Genomic DNA, 22,755 nt, shown 5'->3' on the forward strand with positions numbered 1-22,755 from the left:
AAAGTATTTGGCTTCTTTTTGATGGCACTAATCTCCTTAGCAATATCACCTTACTTGGCCACAACTTTAAGCATATTTCTTTTCTGGACAAACTGCAAATTTTAAAAATCTGTCAATCTGCCTTTTACTCCAAATTATCACTATAAATTCAGCTAAAATTAGCAAGCAATACTCATACCACTGTCTAAATGTTGTGCTGACTTGAAATTATTTCTACCAGATTAATTAGTCTATCACTTTCAAACTTAGCTCCTACAAAGGCTCAGAGCATGGATAAAATATAGATAAATTACTGCCAGAATGTAACATGAGTGGCCTGTAGTCCAATTCTTAATAGTGTCTTCATTTCTATCTGAAACCTAATCAACTCTGCCATGGATCTTTTGAGATCCCACCAAAATGTTCCTTAAGTCTTATAGCATTCTAGACTTTCTCTACCTTATTTCTTCCAAATTTTCCAAAGTCCTTCTGCAAACCAATTCCAAAGGCTTCTGAACCACATCATCAGGTGTGTCACCACAATAGTCCCACTACAAGTTTCTGTATTAGTCAGATTTCTATTTCTGTGATAAAACCCTGAAAATATCAACTTATAGAAGTAAAGGGTTTCTTTATCTCAAAGTTTTAGATATTTCAGTCCATGACAACATGGCCCTTTTGCCTTTGGACCTATGATGAGTAAATACATCATTGTGGGGAACACATGGAAGAGAAAACTACTTCTTTCATGGTGATCAGAAAGCAAAAGAGAACAAAAAAGGGACTGAAGTGCCAATACTTCCTTCAAGGGCACACCACCAATGACCTGTTTTTCTTTCACTAGACTCTAACTCACAAACATTCCAACACTCCCCAATAGCACCACAGGTTACCAACCAAGACTTTAGCATATGGATCTTTGTGGGATATTTGATATCAAAAGTATACCAGTATATATCTTGAACACATAAATATACCCACACTAAAACCATAAAACACACACAAATACACAAATAATGAGCCAATATTTTGTGTGGTATTAAAAACAATAAACAAAAGCTAGCTTAAACTTCTTGAGATTTAAGTTGGGAATCTTGGGAGTTTTTGTTTGTTTCTCAGTTTCTTTACCTGTAGAATTAGAAAATATCTAGTTCATGGTTTGGAGGAAAGATATCATTCATGTAGGTACTAATATACCACAGCAAATATGATAGGTGTATTAGTTTTTGTTTTCCTCTTCATTAAGCAGGAGGACAAGTTTATTTTGGTTTATGGTTTCAGTCCACAGCCATCTGTTTTAAAGGCAAAAACATTATGGCAAAAGACTATACTAAGGGAAAGTTATTTAGCTCATGACATCTGGGATGTAGAAAGGGAACAAAAAAATGGAGAAGGAAGAGCTAGGAACAAGATATGGTCCCCAAGTACACTCCCCCAAAGACCCACTTCTTTTTCTGGGTCCCTCTGATTAATCCTCTAATGAGATTAGAGCCCTCATGACCCAGTCATTTCCCAAGGGACCCACATCTGAAGACTGCTACATTTCAGTCTCAAATCTTGAACACATGAACCTCTAGGGGACAATTCAGATCCAAACCATAACAGTAGTTTGGATGGGTAGGGTCTTGCTGAGATGCCCTTCAGGCATCTTTCCTATTGTCCTGGTGCAAAGTATTTAGCTTCTTTAATATCTTAAAATGTTAGCTATTATTACTTTCACTTTCTATTTCAGTAATATATTTCACTTTCTATTCAGTAATCCCCCTAGTGCCCCGAAATTATTGAAAATTCTACCCTTATTATTTTTCTGTACATCATTCATTACTTTTTGTATATAAATTTAAAATCATATTTTTGATGAGTAACACATATAAGAGTTTTAAACTTGGAATTCTGAAGCACACACTGAAAACCTTAAACGATAAAATGAGGGAGTTCAGGTGAATATGAAAAATCTTGAGAGTTCTGTGTGACATTGTGTTCCTTTTGATAATCTTCACAATGAAAGTTCAGAAAGGAATTCTATCCTTTCACAACTAATGATTGCACATTGAGCCAAATAGCAACAGTCATCTCAAAAATCTTAGAAGATGGTAATATCTCCCTTGTTCTTGGATAGGCAGAATTAATATTGTCAAAATGACCATACTACCAAAAGCAATATATGGATTTAATGCAATTCCAATCAAAAATCCCAATGACATTCTTCATAGAAATAAAAAAAAAAGCAATCATAAAATTCATCTGGAAAAACAAGAGCTCAGAATTTCTAAAGCAATCCTTAGCAAGAAGAGTGAAGGAGGTGGCATCACTATACCAGATCTTAAACTATACTACAGAGCAATAGTAACAAAAACAGCATGGTATTGGCACCAAAATAGACATGTAGACCAATGGTACAGAATAGAGGACACAAAGATGAACTCACATAAATACAGATATCTCATACTAGACAAAGGTGCCAAAAACATATATTGAAGAAAAAAATAGCCTCTTCAACAAATGGTGCTAGGAAAACTGGAAATTCATATGAAGCAAAATGAAATTAAACCCCTATCTCTCACTGTGCACAAAACTCAACTCAAAGTGGATTAAGGACATAGGAACAAGACCAGTGACCCTGCACCTAATAGAAGAAAAAGAAGGCCCAAATTTATATCATGTCAGATTAGACCCCAACTTCCTTAACAAGGCTTCTAAAGCACAAGAAATAAAATCAAGAATTAATAAATGGGATGATTTCAAACTGAAAAGCTTCTTCTCAGCAAAGGAAACAAATCAGTGAGGTGAATAGAGAGCCTACAGAATGGTAAAATTTTTACCACAGGCACATCAGATAGAGCACTAATCTCCAGGATATATAAAGAACTCAAAAAACTTAAAACAACAACAACAACAAAAACCCAATCAATAAATGGGCTAAGGAATTGAACAGACACTTCTCAGAAGATATACATTAATCAACAAATATATGGAAAAATGTTCAACATCTCTAGAAATTAGAGAAATGCAAATCAAAACTACTCTAAGATTTCTTCTCACTCCAGTCAGAATAGCATCTATTAAGAATATAAACAACAATAGGTGTTGGTGAGGATGTGGGGAAAAAGGCACACTCGTACATTGTTGGTGGGACTGCAAATTAGTACAACCAATCTGGAAAGTATGGAGATTTCTTAGAAAGCTTGGAATGAAACCACCATTTAACCCAGCTATCCCACTCCTCATTTTATACCAAGAGGACTTAAAAACAGCATACTATAGTGGTACAGTCATATCAATGTTTATAGCAGCACAGTTCACAATAGCTAAATTTTGGAACCAAACTGGATGTCCTTCAGTGGATTAATGGATAAGAAAACTGTGGTATATGTACACAATGGAATATTACTCAGCAGTAAAAGGGAAAAAATCATGGCATTTGCAGGTAAATGGATGGAGTTGGAGAATATCATGCTAAGTGAAGTAAGCCAATCCCTAAAAAACAAAGGCCAAATGTTTTCTCTGATAAGTGGAAACTGATCCATAATGGGAGGAAAGTAAGAAATTTGGCTAAGGCAAAGGGGAGACAGGGGAAGGGAGGGAGGATAGAGGTAGGAAAGATGGTGGAATGAGATGGATATCATTACCCTAGGTAGTGTATAAAGACACAAATGATGTGACTCTACTTTGTGTACAACCAGAGAAATAAAAAAAATGTGCTCCATTTGTGTACTATGAACTGAAATGCATTCTGTTGTCATGTATAACAAATTAGAACAAATAAATTCATTAATTAAAAAAAGAAAAAAATCAGTTTTTACTGAAGTACTAACTCAAAAGCTGGAAGATATTATTATGGAGATAACCACATAAAATTATAATTCAAACTTCTGAGGTAAATCACTATTTTGCTCTCTGAGAGAACTCAATTTTTGTCAGAATAATTTAGTGGAAAATTCAATTAAACAAGAAAATAAAAATCTTGAAAATCACTTCAATTGGAAAACAAAAGAAAAAATAGTAGAAGGAGTAGGCTTGAAAAAGCCCAACTATTTAAGGTCAGAAAATAACTGAAACGTGAAAATGACTAAATAATATATGGGATGATGGGTCAAGAACTCTTGCCATTTCCTTAAATAAAAAACTGGATTATTTTATACCATATGTTAATGATCTTGTGGCTTAATTTATTGTATCAAAGTTTACCTTTAAAAGAAGGGAGGGCTGGGGATGTGGCTCAAGCGGTATGGTGCTCGCCTGGCGTGCATGCGGCCCGGGTTGGAGCCTCAGCACCACATACAAAGAAAGATGCTATGTCTGCCGAGAACTAAAAAATTAATATTAAAAAATTCTCTCTCTCTCTCTCTCTCTCTCTCTCTCTCTCTCTCTCTCTTTAAAAAAAAATCTTTAAAAGAAGGGAAATTGTGTCCTTTAGAAGCTTGGCAAGATAAAGATGAATCTTGTCAATCATTCGATCAAAATTTGTTTTGTATCAACAATTTACTTGAATTTTTCTTTTACCCATGTCTCTGTGTAAATCTTTAAATAATGTTTCTAATTTATTAGTAGGAAACAAATCATTTACCACATGGAGCAAGACAAGTTTTCATTTATGAACTTTCATAATCTTGATTTCCCAAGAGTTATTGAGGTTCTTTTAAGGAAATATTAATGGGGCAAAAATATTTTTTATCATGTCAGGGCAATCACTATAAAGAGATACCCAAATGATGGGGCTGGGGTTGTGGCTCAGCAGCAGAGCACTTGCCTAGCACATGCAAGGCCCTGGGTTCAATCCTCAGCACCACATAAAAATAAATAAATAAAAATAAAGATACTGTGTCCGACTAAAAAATAAATATTAAAAATTCAAAAAGAGATACCCAAATGATATGTGAGTGGCTCCAGGCATTTTCAGGTATACTAGTTGATTCCAAATGACCACAAACTTAGAGACTTAAAACAACAGAAATTTATGATTTCACAGGTCTGGAGGCTAAAGATCTAAAATCAATTTGCCAGCAAAATCAGGCTCCCACTAAAGAGTTCAGGGGAGAATCTTTCCTAGACTCTTCCAATTTCTGGTGCTTACCCACATCTCCCTGGCTTGCAGCACAATAACTCTGCCTCCGTATTCACATGGCCTTCTTCTCTGTGTGTCCCCAGTATCCTATCTCTTACAAGGATACCCTTCTGGACTTAAGGCCCACACTAATACTGTATCATCTCAACCCTTACTTTAATTATATCTGCAAAGTCTACAGTTCCAAATACAATCACATTCTGAGGTTCCAAGCGGACATAAATTTTGGGAGATATTGTGCATTTCATTACACTAATGAAGGAAATGGGCCTTGGCTTCAAATAAACTTGAATTCAAAGCCCCAGTTTTCCCCTTTCTAATTCTGAAATCTGGGTATTTCTTCATAGACAAACCCTCAAGTTGCATTAAGGAAATATTATGTCTTGCTGAAATATTTGTATATAATTTAAAATATATCTAATAACACACCTAAAATATCAAGTTATGAATAAGGGAAACTATTTATGGTTGATTCTTTATTAGATAGTCTGAAAAATTTAATATTGATATTGTGACATTTCATTCAGAAATAATAGTCAAAAAAAATAAAGGATAGTGAATGTACTGCTGAAATACACAATTTGATGAAATCAACTAAAATTATAACATTTACTTAATGCTACTTGTTAAACCACGACACAAAGAAAAGACCACTGACTCCAATTTTAAATCAAATTAAAGCAAGCTTGTAATTCTGGCCAGCCATGGCTGTCTCTCCCCAAATCCACGGGTTAAAGGACAATGCCCCAGCTCTCTAGGAGCATGGTTTTATAGCACAAAAAGTTGCAAAAAGGAGGGTGTCTTGAGAACTTACAGATAACTGGATTTTGACAAGCATAATACAAAGGCAGATAGTAGGTTAATGATCTAAATGGTTCAATATTTCAAGTTAGGGAGTAATTTAGATCCCAACACCAGAATTTATGAGGCACCACTAAGGTTTCAGAGAGGGTGGTTATACGGTCAGGGAAAGCCAGGCATGGGTGAATTCAAGGCACGGGCAGGCATTTCAAGCAAGTTTAGAAATCGCAGTAATTTTTTAGTGCTGTATAATACTCCATTGTGTATAAATGCCACATTTTTTTTATCCATTCATCTATTGAAGGGCATCTGGGTTGGTTCCACAGTCTAGCGATTGTGAATTGTGCTGCTATGAACATTGATGTAGCAGTATCCCTGTAGTACGCTCTTTTAAGGTCTTCAGGGAATAGTCCGAGAAGGGCAATAGCTGGGTCAAATGGTGGTTCCATTCCCAGTTTTCCCAGGAATCTCCATACTGCTTTCCAAATTGGCCGCACCAGTTTGCAGTCCCACCAGCAATGTACAAGAGTACACTTTTCCCCACATCCTCGCCAGCACTTGTTGTTGTTTGACTTCATAATGGCTGCCAATCTTACTGGAGTGAGATGGTATCTTAGGGTGGTTTTGATTTGCATTTCTCTGACTGCTAGTGATGGTGAGCATTTTTTCATGTACTTGTTGATTGACTGTATGTCCTCCTCTGAGAAGTGTCTGTTCAGGTCCTTGGCCCATTTGTTGATTGGGTTATTTGTTTTCTTATTGTTTAATTTTTTGAGTTCTTTGTATACTCTGGATATTAGGGCTCTATCTGAAGTGTGAGGAGTAAAAATTTGTTCCCATGATGTAGGCTCCCTATTTACCTCTCTTATTGTTTCTCTTGCGGAGAAAAAACTTTTCAGTTTAAGTAGGTCCCATTTGTTGATTCTTGTTATTAACTTTTGTGCTATGGGTGTCCTATTAAGGAATTTGGAGCCCAACCCCACAATATGTAGATCGGAGCCAACTTTTTCTTCTATCAGACGTAGAGTCTCTGATTTGATATATAGCTCCTTGATCCACTTTGAGTTAACTTTTGTGCATAGCGAGAGGAGGGGATTCAGTTTCATTTTGTTGCATATGGATTTCCAGTTTTCCCAACACCATTTGTTGAAGATGCTATCCTTCCTCCATTGCATGCTTTTAGCTCCTTTATCAAATATAAGATAGCTGTAGCTTTGTGGATTAGTCTCTGTGTCCTCTATTCTATACCATGGGTCGAATTTGCAGGGAAATGGATGGCACTAGAGCAGATTATGCTTAGTGAAGCTAGCCAATCCCTAAAAAACAAATACCAAATGTCTTCTTTGATATAATGAGAGCAACTAAGAACAAAGCAGGGAGGAAGAGCAGGAAGAAAAGATTAACATTAAACAGATACATGAGGTGGGAGGGAAAGGGAGAGAAAAGGGAAATTGCATGGTAATGGAGGGAGATCCTCATTGTTATACAAAATTACATATAAGAGGTTGTGAGGGGAATGGGAAAATAAACAAGGAGAGAAATGAATTACAGTAGATGGGGTAGAGAGAGAAGATGGGAGGGGAGGGGAGGGGAGATAGTAGAGGATAGGAAAGGTAGCAGAATACAACAGTTACTAATAGGGCATTATGTAAAAATGTAGAGGTGTAACCGATGTGATTCTGCAATCTGTATTTGGGGTAAAATTGGGAGTTCAAAACCCACCTGAATCAAATGTATGAAATATGATATGTCAAGAGCTTTGTAATGTTTTGAACAACCAATAAAAATAAATAAATAAAAAATAAAATAAAAATAAATAAATTAATTAAAAAAAAGAAAGAAAGAAAGAAATCGCAGTAATTTATAGTAAAACAGAAATTAACTTTTCATGACTTTGTGACAAGATGGCTCCCAATCTTAAGATGGAATTAGGCTGGGTTCATCACTATTCACAGGGTCAATAAAAACTGTTTTAGCTCATTTCTCATTTCAAATCCTGTGTGAATACATTTTCTCTCAATAATAACCAATCTTATACTTACTGCAATGGGTTGAATTGTGTCCCCACAAAATCCATAAGCTGAAGTGCTATGGATTTAGAGATAGAGCCTTTCAAGAGCTAATTAAATTAAAATAAGAATGTCAGGGTGGGCTCTAATCCAACCTGGGAACTGATATCTTTAGAAGAACAGGTAATTTGAACACAGAGGAAAAATAGTGAAGACAAGACACAGCCATTTATATATCAGAAGGAGAGGCCTCCAAAAGACATCAACCCTGACAACATCTCGATCTCAGACTCCTAGCCTCTAGAACTATCTGAAAATGTGTCATTTAATCTACTCAAACTGTGTAGCAATTAATTACTTGAGTGCAGCAGTCCTAGCAAACTCATGAACTTATGATTCATTTGTTTATACACTGAAATGTGATCATATTTAGAATTTTCATTTTTGAAGACCAAGAAGCTTATCGCTATTCACCAACTACTCTCTGTGAATAAACACTGTAAATTGGCATATAAGAACAATCTACATACATAGCTGGTCCTTCATTAACTCAATTCGCATTCCAGAACAAGGGGACTTGACTTTAAAGATATCTAGGACTCTGCCTTTAAAGTGTAGAACACTAGCTTCAACTTTAAAATATTTTTTTTAGTCTTTGTTCACAAAGATTCAAAAAAAAAATCCATAAAACTAATGTCATGCGTGGTGTCACTATTAAATTATGCGGATAATTTAAGAGAAAGAATAGCTCATTAAGTGCTCAGATGATGGAAAATATTCCATTAAGGAATGGCATTCAAACCATACCCTTGATACCACCACCGAGGGTTATCAGTGAGGAGTCCTGCTTTACCACATGTTGAAGTTTGAACATTAGAGAAGCACTTCTAGGTGAGCATATAAAAAGGGTTTATTTAAAAAGGGGTAACAGACTTCTCCCATGAGGGAGAAGGGGGCCCTAGCTGGTATCCTGGTATTCCAAGAAGTGGGATGTTCTGCCTTTTTATATGTCCTAGGCTTCCTTTGTTCTCCTGCCCTTTCTCCCTTATCTGTCTCCTTCCAGCAAAAGTGACTAGGCCCAGGAATGCACGGTGGGAGGGCCACAAGGTGGGAAACAGGTGGGCTGAAGAGGGAAGGGCTGGATGGAGTAGCCTAGGACACATTAACAACTTTATAGCTACCCCATAGGGAGGAAAATTCCTGGGACAGGTTACCTTGGCAACAGGTTGGAGCAGGAACAAGTTCTTCATAAGGGTGCCAGAAGGGCTGAAGTAATTAACATTTCCATCCCTCAGGGGACAGTCTCCAACTTCCCAGACTCACTCAAAATTGGCCTCCTTGATCCAGCCTGACTGGACTTACCTATCTATGTAACTGCCTGTCTAATTCTGGCTTCACCCTTAAGGATGAGAAAGGTAGCAATTAACAGGCAGGCAGTATACTTTTTTGAGGGAAAAAAAAAAACAATTAGGAATATCCCTGAAGTCTGGAAATTTTAATATTAAAAACTTGAGATGTTCTCATACCATCAAGGAATATATATGTAGGAAAGTGTGAATAAAGACTCAAAAAGTATTCTAGAAACCAGTTATTAAAGATTGAAAAGATAAAGAATTTGGACATGAGCCCAAAGGACAAACATATTTCAATAGTTTGGGTATAGATGTAATAAGAGAGCTATCTAGGCAAGGCAGAAAATAGGTTTAGGAGGCTGATGTAAGAGTCAAGGCAAGAGACAATGAAAGCTGGGAATAAGGGCAGACATAAAGGGTTTTATCTTACCATATAAAGGACATGACAAAATAGGAATGCAGAATTTTACAAGTTATATGTAAAAGGATGAAAGATAGGAAACATCTAGGAAAACTAAAGTTCTAAATCTAGTTTAGGTAGTATTAGTTAGAAATAAGGTAGTCATAAGAAGCTTAAGCATATAAATAGAAGCACATGATGGATTCAGACGTGGATATGTTGAACTTGAGGTTCTGTTAGAACACCCAGAGCAGGACCTTTAGTTAGCAATATAAAATAGAAGGTGGAACCCAAGAGTAAAATGAGAACTCAAAATACAGATTCAACATTTATTTGGGAGGGATAATGATCAAAGCAATCTAGGTGGATAGCCCTCAGTTGTTGTCTAGTCAAGACAGGTCCTTCGGGAAATTTACATAGAATTAATTGGTGAGTTTAATGAGAAATGACATGCATTATGTTATGGTTTGGATCTTAAATGTCCCCCTGCCCCCAAATCTCGTGTGTTGTAGGCTTGGTCCCCAGATGATAGTATGACTGAGGATGGTGGAAAATTTAGGAAAAAATTAGTCATTGAGGGCATTCCCTTGAAGCATATATTAAGACCTTGGTCCCTTCCCCTCTGCTCCCTGGCTGCAGAGGTGAGTAGTCTCATTGATCACACGCTCCCACCACCATGATGTTCTACTTCACCATAAGCCCCAAAGGTACTGGGCCAACTATGGACAGAAACCTCTGCAACAGTGATCCAAAACAAACCTTCCCTCCTTTTGTTATGCTCGAATTTGGGACCCCCAAAAGACCACCAGAGACCCAAGATCGATGTAAACAGCAAAGAGGTGTTTATTGTGAGATAGCTCGGTCCTCCGCACGCGCACACACAACAACTGGTGACGCTGAGAGGCCCCGAGCCCAGGGTTTGCAGCAGTTTTATACATGCTTTGGAGAGGGCAGGGACTTCACATACATCATAGCAAATCATCACACACCGCGGGAAAATCAAATAACAACTCTAAAACATGATTAGCACATTCACTGGCGGGAACAAGTTGGGTAGGGGTGATTGGTCAGTACAAAAGGGGTATTCATTTGAACTGATTGGTTTAAGCCAAGAGGGCTGTATGTGCTGAACTACATGGTTTCCCAACATGTTATCAACCACCATAAACTACTGGGAGGGTCATCTGGCATCCCAGGTATTTCCCTGTCTCATGCTGATTGGTGGCTGCTAGGGGGCTGCTATGGATCCCCACCTAGCCTGACTGAGTCAGGGACACCAGGCCCAGCAGATGTCTCCTATTATTTGTAGATAAACAACTTAGCAGGGTGGGTATGTGCCTAGGAGTGCTCTGTGGGTCTTTCCAAGGACAAAGGTGATGTCCCTTCCTTGGACAGGCTTTGCTCTGAGGTAGAGGCTGGTCTTTCACTTTATCTATCTCAGGTATTTTGTCACAATTATGGAAAGCTAACACAAGTTAGAAAGTGAAATTTTATTACTAATAAATTAAGTTCATAATGTTCAAATGTCTTCTATATTTATCTTTGCAAATACTTTTAAATTTTTTCTGGATCTTTTTCAATTTTCTTCATGTGCCATTCATTGGTCAAAAACTTTTTTTTTTTTTAATTTTTTATTGTGGGTTGTTCAAAACATTACAAATTTCTTGACATATCATATTCCACACTTTGATTCAAGTGGGTTATGAACTCCCACCTTCACCCCATACACAGATTGCAGATTCACATCAGTTACACATCCATTGATTTACAAATTGCCATACTAGTGTCTGTTGTGCTCCGCTGCCTTTCCCATCCTCCACCCTCCCCCCTCCCCACCTCTCCCCTCCCCTCCCCTCCTCTCTCTCTACCCCCTCCACTGTATAACCCTGAGGGTCTCCTTCCATTACCGTGCAATTTCCCTTCTCTCTCCCTTTCCCTCCCACCTCTCATCCCTGTTAAATGTTAATCTTCTTCTCCTGTTCTTCGTCCCTACTCTGTTCTTAGTTACTTTCCTTATATCAAAGAAGACATTTGGCATTTGTTTTTTAGGGATTGGCTAGCTTCACTTAGCATAATCTGCTCTAATGCCATCCATTTCCCTGTAAATTCTATGATTTTGTCATTTTTTAATGCAGAGTAATACTCCATTGTGTATAAATGCCACATTTTTTTTATCCATTCATCTATTGAAGGGCATCTAGGTTGGTTCCACAGTCTTGCTATTGTGAACTGTGCTGCTATGAACATCGATGTAGCAGTGTCCCTGTAGCATGCTCTTTTTAGGTCTTTAGGGAATAGACCAAGAAGGGGAATAGCTGGGTCAAATGGTGGCTCCATTCCCAGCTTTCCAAGAAATCTCCATACTGCTTTCCAAATTGGCTGCACCAATCTGCAGTCCCACCAGCAATGTACAAGTGTACCCTTTTCCCCACATCCTCGCCAGCACTTGTTGCTGTTTGACTTCCTAATGGCTGCCAATCTTACTGGAGTGAGATGGTATCTTAGGGTGGTTTTGATTTGCATTTCTCTGACAGCTAGAGATGGTGAGCATTTTTTCATGTACTTGTTGATTGACTGTATGTCCTCCTCTGAGAAGTGTCTGTTCAGGTCCTTGGCCCATTTGTTGATTGGGTTGTTTGTTCTCTTATTGTCTAATTTTTGAGTTCTTTGTATACTCTGGATATTAGGGCTCTATCTTAAGTGTGAGGAGTAAAGATTTGTTCCCAGGATGTAGGCTCCCTATTTACCTCTCTTATTGTTTCTTTTGCTGAGAAAAAACTTTTTAGTTTGAGTAAGTCCCATTTGTTGATTCTAGTTATTAACTTTTGTGCTATGGGTGTCCTATTGAGGAATTTGGAGCCCGACCCCACCGAATGTACATCGTAGCCAACTTTTTCTTCTATCAGACGGCGCGTCTCTGATTTGATATCAAGCTCCTTGATCCATTTTGAATTCACTTTTGTGCATGGCGAGAGAAAGGGATTCAGTTTCATTTTGTTGCATATGGATTTCCAGTTTTCCCAGCACCATTTGTTGAAGATGCTATCCTTCCTCCATTGCATGCTTTTAGCCCCTTTATCAAATATAAGATAGTTGTAGTTTTGTGGATTGGTTTCTGTGTCCTCTATTCTGTACCATTGGTCCACCCGCCTGTTTTGGTACCAGTACCATGCTGGTTTTGTTACTATTGCTCTGTAGTATAGTTTGAAGTCTGGTATTGCTATACCGCCTGATTCACACTTCCTGCTTAGCATTGTTTTTGCTATTCTGGGTCTTTTATTTTTCCATATGAATTTCATGATTGCTTTCTCTATTTCTACAAGAAATGCCGTTGGGATTTTGATTGGCATTGCATTAAACCTATAGAGAACTTTTGGTAATATCGCCATTTTGATGATGTTAGTTCTGCCTATCCATGAACAGGGTATATTTTTCCATCTTCTAAGATCTTCTTCTATTTCTCTCTTTAGGGTTCTGTAGTTTTCATTGTATAAGTCTTTCACCTCTTTTGTTAGGTTGATTCCCAAGTATTTTATTTTTTTTTGAAGATATTTTGAATGGAGTGGTTGTCCTCATTTCCATTTCAGAGGATTTGTCGCTGATATACAGGAATGCCTTTGATTTATGCGTGTTGATTTTATATCCTGCCACTTTGCTGAATTCATTTATTAGCTCCAATAGTTTCTTTGTAGAGCCTTTTGGGTCTGCTAGATATAGAATCATATCATCTGCAAATAGTGATAATTTAAGTTCTTCTTTTCCTATTTTTATGCTTTTAATTTCTTTCGTCTGTCTAATTGCTCTGGCCAGTGTTTCGAGAACTATGTTGAAGAGAAGTGGTGAGAGAGGGCATCCCTGTCTTGTTCCAGATTTTAGAGGGAATGCCTTCAGTTTTTCTCCATTCAGAATGATGCTAGCCTGAGGCTTAGCATAGATTGCTTTTACAATATTGAGGTATGTTCCTGTTATCCCTAGTTTTTCTAGAGTTTTGAACATAAAGGGATGCTGTACTTTGTCGAATGCTTTTTCCGCATCTATCGAGATGATCATATGGTTCTTATTTTTAAGTCTATTGATGTGGTGAACAACATTTATTGATTTCCGTATATTGAACCAGCCTTGCATCCCAGGGATGAATCCTACTTGATCATGGTGTACAATTTTTTTGATATGTTTTTGTATCCGATTCGCCAGAATTTTATTGAGGATTTTTGCATCTAGGTTCATTAGAGATATTGGTCTGTAGTTTTCTTTCTTTGAAGTGTCTTTGTCTGGTTTAGGTATCAGGGTGATGTTGGCCTCATAGAATGAATTTGGAAGTTCTCCCTCCTTTTCTATTTCCTGAAGTAGCTTGAAAAGTATTGGTATTAGTTCTTCTTTAAAGGTTTTGTAAAATTCTGCTGTATACCCATCCGGACCTGGGCTTTTCTTAGTTGGTAGTCTTTTTATGGTTTCTTCTATTTCCTCAATTGATATTGGTCTGTTTAGGTTTTCTATATCCTCCTGACTCAATCTGGGCAGATCATATGACTTAAGAAATTTATCTATGCCTTCACTATCTTCTAATTTATTGGAGTATAAGGATTCAAAATAGTTTTTGATTATCTTCTGTATTTCTGAAGTGTCTGTTGTGATATTGCCTTTTTCATCCCGTATGCTAGTAATTTGAGTTCTCTCTCTTCTTCTCTTCGCTAGCATCGCTAAGGGTCTGTCGATTTTGTTTATTTTTTCAAAGAACCAACTTCTAGTTTTGTCAATTTTTTCAATTGTTTCTTTTGTTTCGATTTCATTAATTTCAGCTCTGATTTTCATTATTTCTTGCCTTCTACTTCTTTTGCTGTTGTTTTGCTCTTCTTTTTCAAGGATTTTGAGATGAAGTATGAGATCATTTATTTGTTGGTTTTTTCTTTCTTTAAGGAATGAACTCCAAGCAATGAATTTTCCTCTTAGAACTGCTTTCAATGTGTCCCATAGATTCCGATATGTTGTGTCTGTGTTTTCATTTATCTCTAAGAATTTTTTAATTTCCTCCTTGATGTCTTCTATAACCCATTGATCATTCAGTAACCTATTGTTCATTCTCCAATTGATGTATGCTTTTTCCTTCCTTCTTTTATCGTTGATTTTCAGTTTCATTCCATTATGATCAGATAAGATGCATGGTATTATCTCTACTCCTTTATATTGTCTAAGAGTTGCCCTGTGACATAATATATGATCTATTTTTGAGAAGGATCCATGTGCTGCTGAGAAAAAAGTGTAACTGCTTGATGTTGGGTGGTATACTCTATATATGTCAATTAGGTCTAGGTTATTAATAGTGTTATTGAGTTCTATAGTTTCCTTATTCAACTTTTGTTTGGAAGATCTGTCCAGTGGCGAGAGAGGTGTGTTGAAGTCTCCCATGATTATGGTGTGGTGGTCTATTAGACTCTTGAACTTGAGAAGAGTTTGTTTGACGAACATAGCTGCACCATTGTTTGGGGCATAAATATTTATGATTGTTATGTCTTGTTGGTGTATGGTTCCCTTAAGCAGTATGTAGTGTCCCTCTTTATCTCTTTTGATTAACTTTGGCTTGAAATCTATTTTATTTGATATGAGTATGGACACGCCTGCTTGTTTCCGAAGTCCATATGAGTGATATGATTTTTCCCAACCTTTCACCTTCAGCCTATGTATGTCTTTTCCTATCAAATGCGTCTCCTGTAGGCAGCATATTGTTGGGTCTTGTTTTGTGATCCATTCTACTAGCCTGTGTCTCTTAATTGGTGAGTTTAAGCCATTAACATTTAGGGTTATTATTGAGATATGGGTTGTTCTTCCAGCCATATTTGTTTATTTCTGTTACTAAACATTGTTTGTTTTCCTCTTTGATTATTCCCCCCCCCTTTACTGTCCTACCTCCCACTGTTGGTTTTCATTGTTATTTTCCATTTCCTCTTCCTGTAATGCTTTGGCGAGGATGTTTTGAAGAGATGGTTTTCTAGCTGCGAATTCTTTAAACTTTTGTTTATCGTGGAAGGTTTTAATTTCATTCTCCATCCTGAAGCTTAATTTCGCTGGATACACAATTCTTGGTTGGAACCCATTTTCTTTCAGTGTTTGAAATATGTTATTCCAGGATCTTCTAGCTTTCAGAGTCTGTGTTGAAAGATCAGCTGTTATCCTGATTGGCTTACCCCTAAATGTAATCTGCTTCCTTTCTCTTGTAGCTTTTAAAATTCTCTCCTTATTCTGTATGTTGGGCATCTTCATTATAATGTGTCTAGGTGTGGATCTCTTATGATTTTGCACATTCGGCGTCCTGTAGGCTTCTAGGATTTGGGATTCTGTCTCATTCTTCAAGTCTGGGAAGTTTTCTTGTATTATTTCATTGAATAGACTGCTCATTCCTTTGGTTTGGAGCTCTGTACCTTCCTGTATCCCAATGACTCTTAAGTTTGGTCTCTTAATGTTATCCCATATTTCTTGGATGTTCTGCTCATGGTTTCTTAACAGTCTTGCTGAGCTGTCTATGTTCTTTTCCAGTTGAAATACTTTGTCTTCATTGTCTGATGTTCTATCTTCTAAGTGTTCTACTCTGCTGGTAGTATTCTCCATTGAGTTTTTAAGTTGGTTTATTGCTTCCTGCATTTCTAGGATTTCTGATTGCTTGTTTTTTATAACCTCTATCTCCCTGTATAGTTGATCCTTTGCTTCCTGGATTTGTTTGCGTAATTCGTTGTCGAAGTGATCTTTCATTGTCTGATTTTGCTGTTTAATGTCTTCCTTGATACTCCAGATCATCTGAAGCATGTATATCCTGAATTCTTTATCTGACATTCCATCTGCTGCAGCTGTTACCTCTTCTAAAGTTGCGTTGACCTGCATTGCTTGTGGTCCTTTCTTTCCTTGTCTTTTCATACTGCTTGCGTATCTTTCCTGCAGGTGCGGGCGGCGGCTCTGCTCTCTCCTTATTCCAATTGGGGTGTTGTGGCTACCACGCCAGCAGGTCACTGGGCCTGTTCTGGGAGCTGGTGGCGGCTCTGTTCTGCCCCTACTCCAATTGGGGTGACGAGTGTACCACGCCGGCAGGCCACCGGGCCTGATCCGCCGGTCGGTTGCAGGTTTGCCTACCCTGCAGGCGCCGGCGGCAGCTCTACTCTGCCCCTACTCCAAATGGGGTGACGTGTCTGTCGTACCGGCAGGCCACTGGGCCTGTCCCGCTGGTCGGTCGCAGATCTGCACACCTTTCGGGCACGGGTGGAGGCTCTGCTCTGCCCCTACTCCAATTGGGGTGTCGTGACTACCCCGCCTGCAGGACGCTGGGCCTGTTCCTGGCAAGGGAGGCGACTCTGCTCTGTCACTACTCCAATTAGGGTGGTGTTTGTACCACGCCGGCAGGCTCCTGGGCCTGATCCGCCGGTCTGTTGTAGGTCTGCCTACCTTGAAGGCGCGGGCGGCGGATATGCCCTGCCCCTCCTACCACGCCTGCGGACCCCTGGGCCTGATCTGCAGGTTGATCACTGGTCTGCTCACCCTGCGGGCACGGGTGGCGGTTCCGCTCCGCCCCCACTCCAATTGGGGTCACGTGACCACCACACCGGCAGGGCCTGATCCGGGCGTGGGAGAAGGATCTGCTCTGCCCCTACTCGAGTTGGGGTGACGTGTGTACCACACTGGTAGGCCACTGGGCCTGACCCGCCAGGCTGTCACAGGTCTGTTTACCTTGCAAGCGCGAAGGGCGGCTCTGCCCTGCCCCTCCTACCACGCCCATGTACTACTGGGTCGTGGGTCTGCCCACCTGGTGGGTGTGGGTGGCGGCTCCGCTCCGCCCCTTCTCCAATTGGGGTCACGCGGTCACCACGCTGGCGAGCCGCTGGGCCTGCTCCGGGGGCTGGCGGCGGCCCGGCTCCTTCCCTCTGGCTCGAGGACAAATTGAGGAGACTCGGGTGACTGAGCCTCACCCCCCTTACCAGGAGACCAACTGCTTATGTCACCGCTGGTATTGATGAAGATCTCTCCTCCACCGCTTTCTGCTGACATCAGATCTCTGCCATGTTGGTATCCTATGCGAATGGCAGCATTTCGTTCCCCTTGCCGGGCAACCCAAGCAACGGGTGAGTCCTGACCGGCCCTCAGCAGGACCCGGACCGAGACGCAGTTTCCGCGGGCTCCTAGCCCCGGTCCAGGGAAGTTCCGGGAGCCGGAACTCGGCCGCTCCGTGCTCGGTGTAAGCTCCTATAAGTGTAAGCTCCAAGAAGCAGTCCCCGCGGGCTCAGTTCCGGGAGCCGGAATTCGGCTTCTTAGTGCTTGGTGTTTGCTCTGATAGTAGCAGGGTCCAAGAAGCAGCCTCCGCAGGCTCCGCAGCCCTGAGCCAGGGCGGTTCCGGGACGGTTCCGGGAGCCGGAACTCGGCCGCCCCGCGCTCAGTGTTCACTCCGATAAGATCAGATTTTAAGAAGCACCCAGGCGCTGAACCCTAGCTATCTGTCTGCAAGCCGCAGGCGAATTGCAGCCTGAAATTACCTGTTCTATGGCTGAATGAGCTGCGGTCAGTCAAAAACAGGTATGGTGACGTCAGTTTACCAACATGGTGGCTGCTGGCCTCCTCTGTGGTCTGACCCGTGTGGAGAACCGAGATGGACCGCTTCCTTCCCCCGTCTCGAACCCAGAATTCAGCCCTGAGTGCGGTGCTTGCGCGGCTGGCAGAAACTGCAGCACTGTAACCCTGCGTCTCTATCCCAGCGCGCGTTGCAGACTCTAGCCGCGGGGCGATTTGCTGAATAAGCAGTTTTACCCTCTGTGCGACAAACCTCTCGCGTTTGAGTCCCCGTAGCCGATCCTCGTGCGATGGAAATCCTTCCTCCAGGTTCCGGCGCACCCCACTATTGCTGGAAATTCCTAACAAGATATCCTTTAGCCATCCTGACTTGTCATACTCCCACACAGTGAAGCAGCACACGGGGGTAATGCACTCCCCTCGCCGCCATCTTCCCTCTGGTCAAAAACTTTTTGAATCTTCATTTTGAAAACCTGTCTTGTCTTTGCTTGATCGTGTAGGCAGTGGTTCTAAGTTTGAAGTTAGTTTCATCTTAAAATTGGAAGGAATGATTTTCTTACACCACATAGTAGTGCTCCTGAACTGTTTGATGCTGATTCTTTTTCTTCTCTAAGGATCTTGTTATATTTTAGTCAGAAAGCTTTTAGAATTTCATCCTTGAAAATTCAAAAGTATTATCAAAATATTTCTAGATTTTTTTGCCTCTTATAGAATTCTTTCAATGAAATGCCCTTTTTCTGTCTTCAAGAAAATCATCTTCCATTATTTCTTTGCCCCTTCCACTGTCTATGGTCCTTTCAAATGGAGTTTCTATGAACGCTGCACCTGCTAAATCTCTCCCCATGGCCTTTTATTTCATACTCCTCACCTATTTTATTATTATTTGTGTGGCTTTTCCAGGTGGGCAGTGTTTTTCAACTGCATCCTCTCTAATAGTTGCATTAGAATACTTGATATTCTAAGAATCCTTTCTTATCCTCTAGTTTCTTTTTTCTTTTTTTAATAATAGCCATTCTTGTTTTATGGGTCAATTTCATCTTTATTACCTCTGAGGACATAAACTTGAATTTTTATTTTTTACATTTTTTCTCTTACCTGAATGGTTTCTGTTCTTCCAAACAGTTGGTTATTCAGTCCACTCATCCTGATCTCTTTCATGTTATTCTTTTTCTTTCTATGTGCATTTCCTCTGCAGTTTGGTTGTTCTGTTTCCTAATAACCCTTCCATTTGAAAGAAGAGTGGGTTTCACATAAGGGCATGATACGTCTCAAGAGACAGACTTTCTATAGGGTAGGTAGCCTGGGGACTAACAGGCAGATAAGGCTGATCTAAAAAAAAAAAATTATTTATATATAATATATATATAAAGAAATCTTTTTTCTGGAGCCAAGGTGCCTTAGCCTCTTATACCCTTGGTATGAACAGTTGCCTATCCTCTTAATTTTCCTCTGTATCTGTTATGGAGGACCTAAGGCCATTTCTACTTCTCTCTCAGGAGCCAATACTCAAGCCAAGAACCTACTCCAGAACCTGATCCATTTGTTTGGAATATATGGTGCTTAATCTATTATCTTGATTCCGAAATATTTCTTAGAATCTTAAATTTTGTCTATCTTTTAGCTGGCAGTCATGATTACTGAAGTTAAATATCACCGTGATACTGTACCACATCCAAAAGCAATTACCAAATTACCTTGCTTACCTCCTCCCCGACAAGAGACTACTTTTGAAAGCAGTTTAAGATTTACAAAAACATTGAGTGGAAAGTACAGAGTACCTGTACACAACCTCTCACATACACAATCACCTATTATTAGCATCTTGCATTAATGTGGTATATTTGTTTTAACTGATGGCTATTACCTTGTATTTTTATAGCATTTATTCTTTCCAAAATGTTTCATCTAATCATCAGATACTAGGTGTCTAATAAATACTGTCAGATCATTGAATCAAATTAAGCAGTTGTGCATGAGTTAAAATCAGTTGTAGGGCTGGGGATGTGGCTCAAGAGGTAGCGCGCTCGCCTGGCATGCGTGCGGCCCGGGTTTGATCCTCAGCACCACATACAAACAAAGATGTTGTGTCTCCTAAAAACTAAAAAAATAAATATTAAAATTCTCTCAAATAAAATAAAATCGGTTGTAATTAAATATAGATGGTAGAACAAAATATTTAAATGACTATACTTGAAGAAAGTTTATCCTAATTAGAAAATATTTATGTTAGGTTTTAGGAAGTATTAAAAGATTGGTAAGATGTCTTGGACAACATCCATATAAATACCAATTAACACTTTCTACTTCTACAAGCAGGATTCTCATAAGCAAAGAAAAAAAGTGTTAATTCATATGAGTTTGATATAAAATTTGATCCTTTAATGGATGGAAATCCAGTTGCGATGACAGCTCAGAGTTTTGTGGATTACCTATGTGTTTCAGTTCATTTTCTTTAAATTATAATAAAATACCCGAGGGTTGATAACTTTCGAAAAGCTAATTTGGGCTCATAGTTTTAGAATGCAAAAGTCCAAACAGCATAATGCCAGCTCTGCAAGGGCCTTTCTGGCTGCATCACCTTATAGAAGATGGCATCGGAATAGTGGGAATGCATGGGAGAGGGAGAGATCATATCATGAGATAGGAAACCAGAGTACAAAGAGAGCCAATTATGACCTCTCACAAGGGCACATCTCTGAGGAACAAGTTTCCAAAACATGAACATACTTATACCATATAGAAAACCATAAAGCCCTGTCACAAGTATTATTTGAGTCCTTAACTTTGATAGCCTTTACATACCAGTGTGGAAAGTGAAGACCTGCCTCTTGGTTGATGAGGGAAAAAACTTCTGTTGTGTTGTGTTCTATTTACAAAAGCACTGGAGGAAAAGTAAGAAACTTACCATTCTTTTTGTTCACATATGATTTATGTGTTACTGCCTGATTTAGAAGTAAGCAGGATGCCGAAAACAACTTTTTGAATTCCAGAAAGACTAGAATAATATAAGGCCTGTGAGGGTTAAATCATAAGGGTATGTGTAAAGAAAACCATTAAACAGGTCTTACAGATTTTTTAAAATTTATTTTATTCATTTTAGTTATTGATGGACTTTTATTTTTTATTTATATGTGGTGCTGAGAATTGAACCCAGTGCCTCATACATTCGAGGCAAGCGTTCTACCAGTGAGCCACAACCCCAGCCCCAAGAGAGATTATTCTTATCTTTATCCATCATACTATTGGCAAAGGAACATATAAAGATCTGGTTGAAAAAATTAGTTTAACAACTTTATAAAAATTAGTACTTTGGGCTGAGGATATAGCTCAGTTGGTAGAATGCTCGCCTTGAATGCACAAGGCAATGGTTTCAATCCCTAGCAACACACATACACACACACACACACACAAAATTACTATCTTAATGGTATTTCATAGTGATGTTTTATTTAATAAACTTCTTAATATAAGCCAACAACATTCTGTCATGATAAATTGTTCAGGCCCAGCACCCTAATAAATCATTGAAAAAAGAGAAAAGTTCCTTAACACTGTAAAGATTTAAGAATATCTATTTTAAAACAGTACCTTAATTAACAATGCAAAATTAGATATATTCCTTTTACAGTTCAAAACTGTTAATAATTCTGGCCCAGGCACTAAAATAAAAAATTAAAACAAAGGTATAACATTTATAATAAAAGAAAATACATATGGCTATGAACACACATATATAAAGATACATATATTTGTTGCAAATTATATGTTGAATTTATTTTAAAATATAAATCTAAGAAAAAAAACCTGAAAGTTTACCAGAATTAACAATTTCAATAAAGTGACTACATAATGGATAAACATGGAGATTTGACTGTTCTCTAATATCCCAGAAATAACCATAAAAATATTTAATGACAAAAGTAATGTCTTAATAGCTTCAACAATAAAATTAAATACCATGACAAATTTTCAACAGTTTTTTTTTTTTTTAATTTCTCCTTGTGCCTATACCTCTTGCCTCATGACTTTTAATTCTTACCAGAAAGGTAGGATCTATTTTCCCATAAAATCAGGACGTCCCCAATGACTTGCCTTGGCCAAATGAGTAAATATAAGGTTCTACAGAGACCTTAAACTTTTTGTATGCTTGCTCTTTTCTTTCTACCATTGCCAAGGGAACAAACATATCTAATCTAGCTAGGTTGGTTGCTAGGAAAGGGAAGATAGATGGGCCAAGTTGCCCCCAGTCACACAGCAAAAGTTTTTTAGATAAGAAAAGTTAGCTGACTCAGGCTGGGGGTGTGGCTCAGCAGTAGAGAGCTCGCCTAGCATTGGGTTTGATCCTCAGCACCACATAAAAATAAAATAAAGGTATTGGGTCCAACTACAAGTAAAAAACAAAATATTATCCCTGGCGGTCTCCCTGTGTGACCTCATCTGTCTGTATCTGGGGGCCCACTGGAGGCCTTCCTGTGAGGCCTCATCTGTCTGGGGGCATTAATTTTAGGTGTGCTCACTCCCAACTTGAGTGAGTACACCTAAAATTAACAGAATGCTGTAGCCAACCAGCTTCTAATTGCAGACAAGTAAATCCAGTCAGCACTG

Source organism: Marmota monax, unplaced genomic scaffold, assembly GCF_021218885.2.
Source record: "Marmota monax isolate L192 unplaced genomic scaffold, Marmota_monax_Labrador192_F-V1.1 WCK01_AAM20220418_F8-fsc00132, whole genome shotgun sequence".
Taxonomy (NCBI): domain Eukaryota; kingdom Metazoa; phylum Chordata; class Mammalia; order Rodentia; family Sciuridae; genus Marmota; species Marmota monax.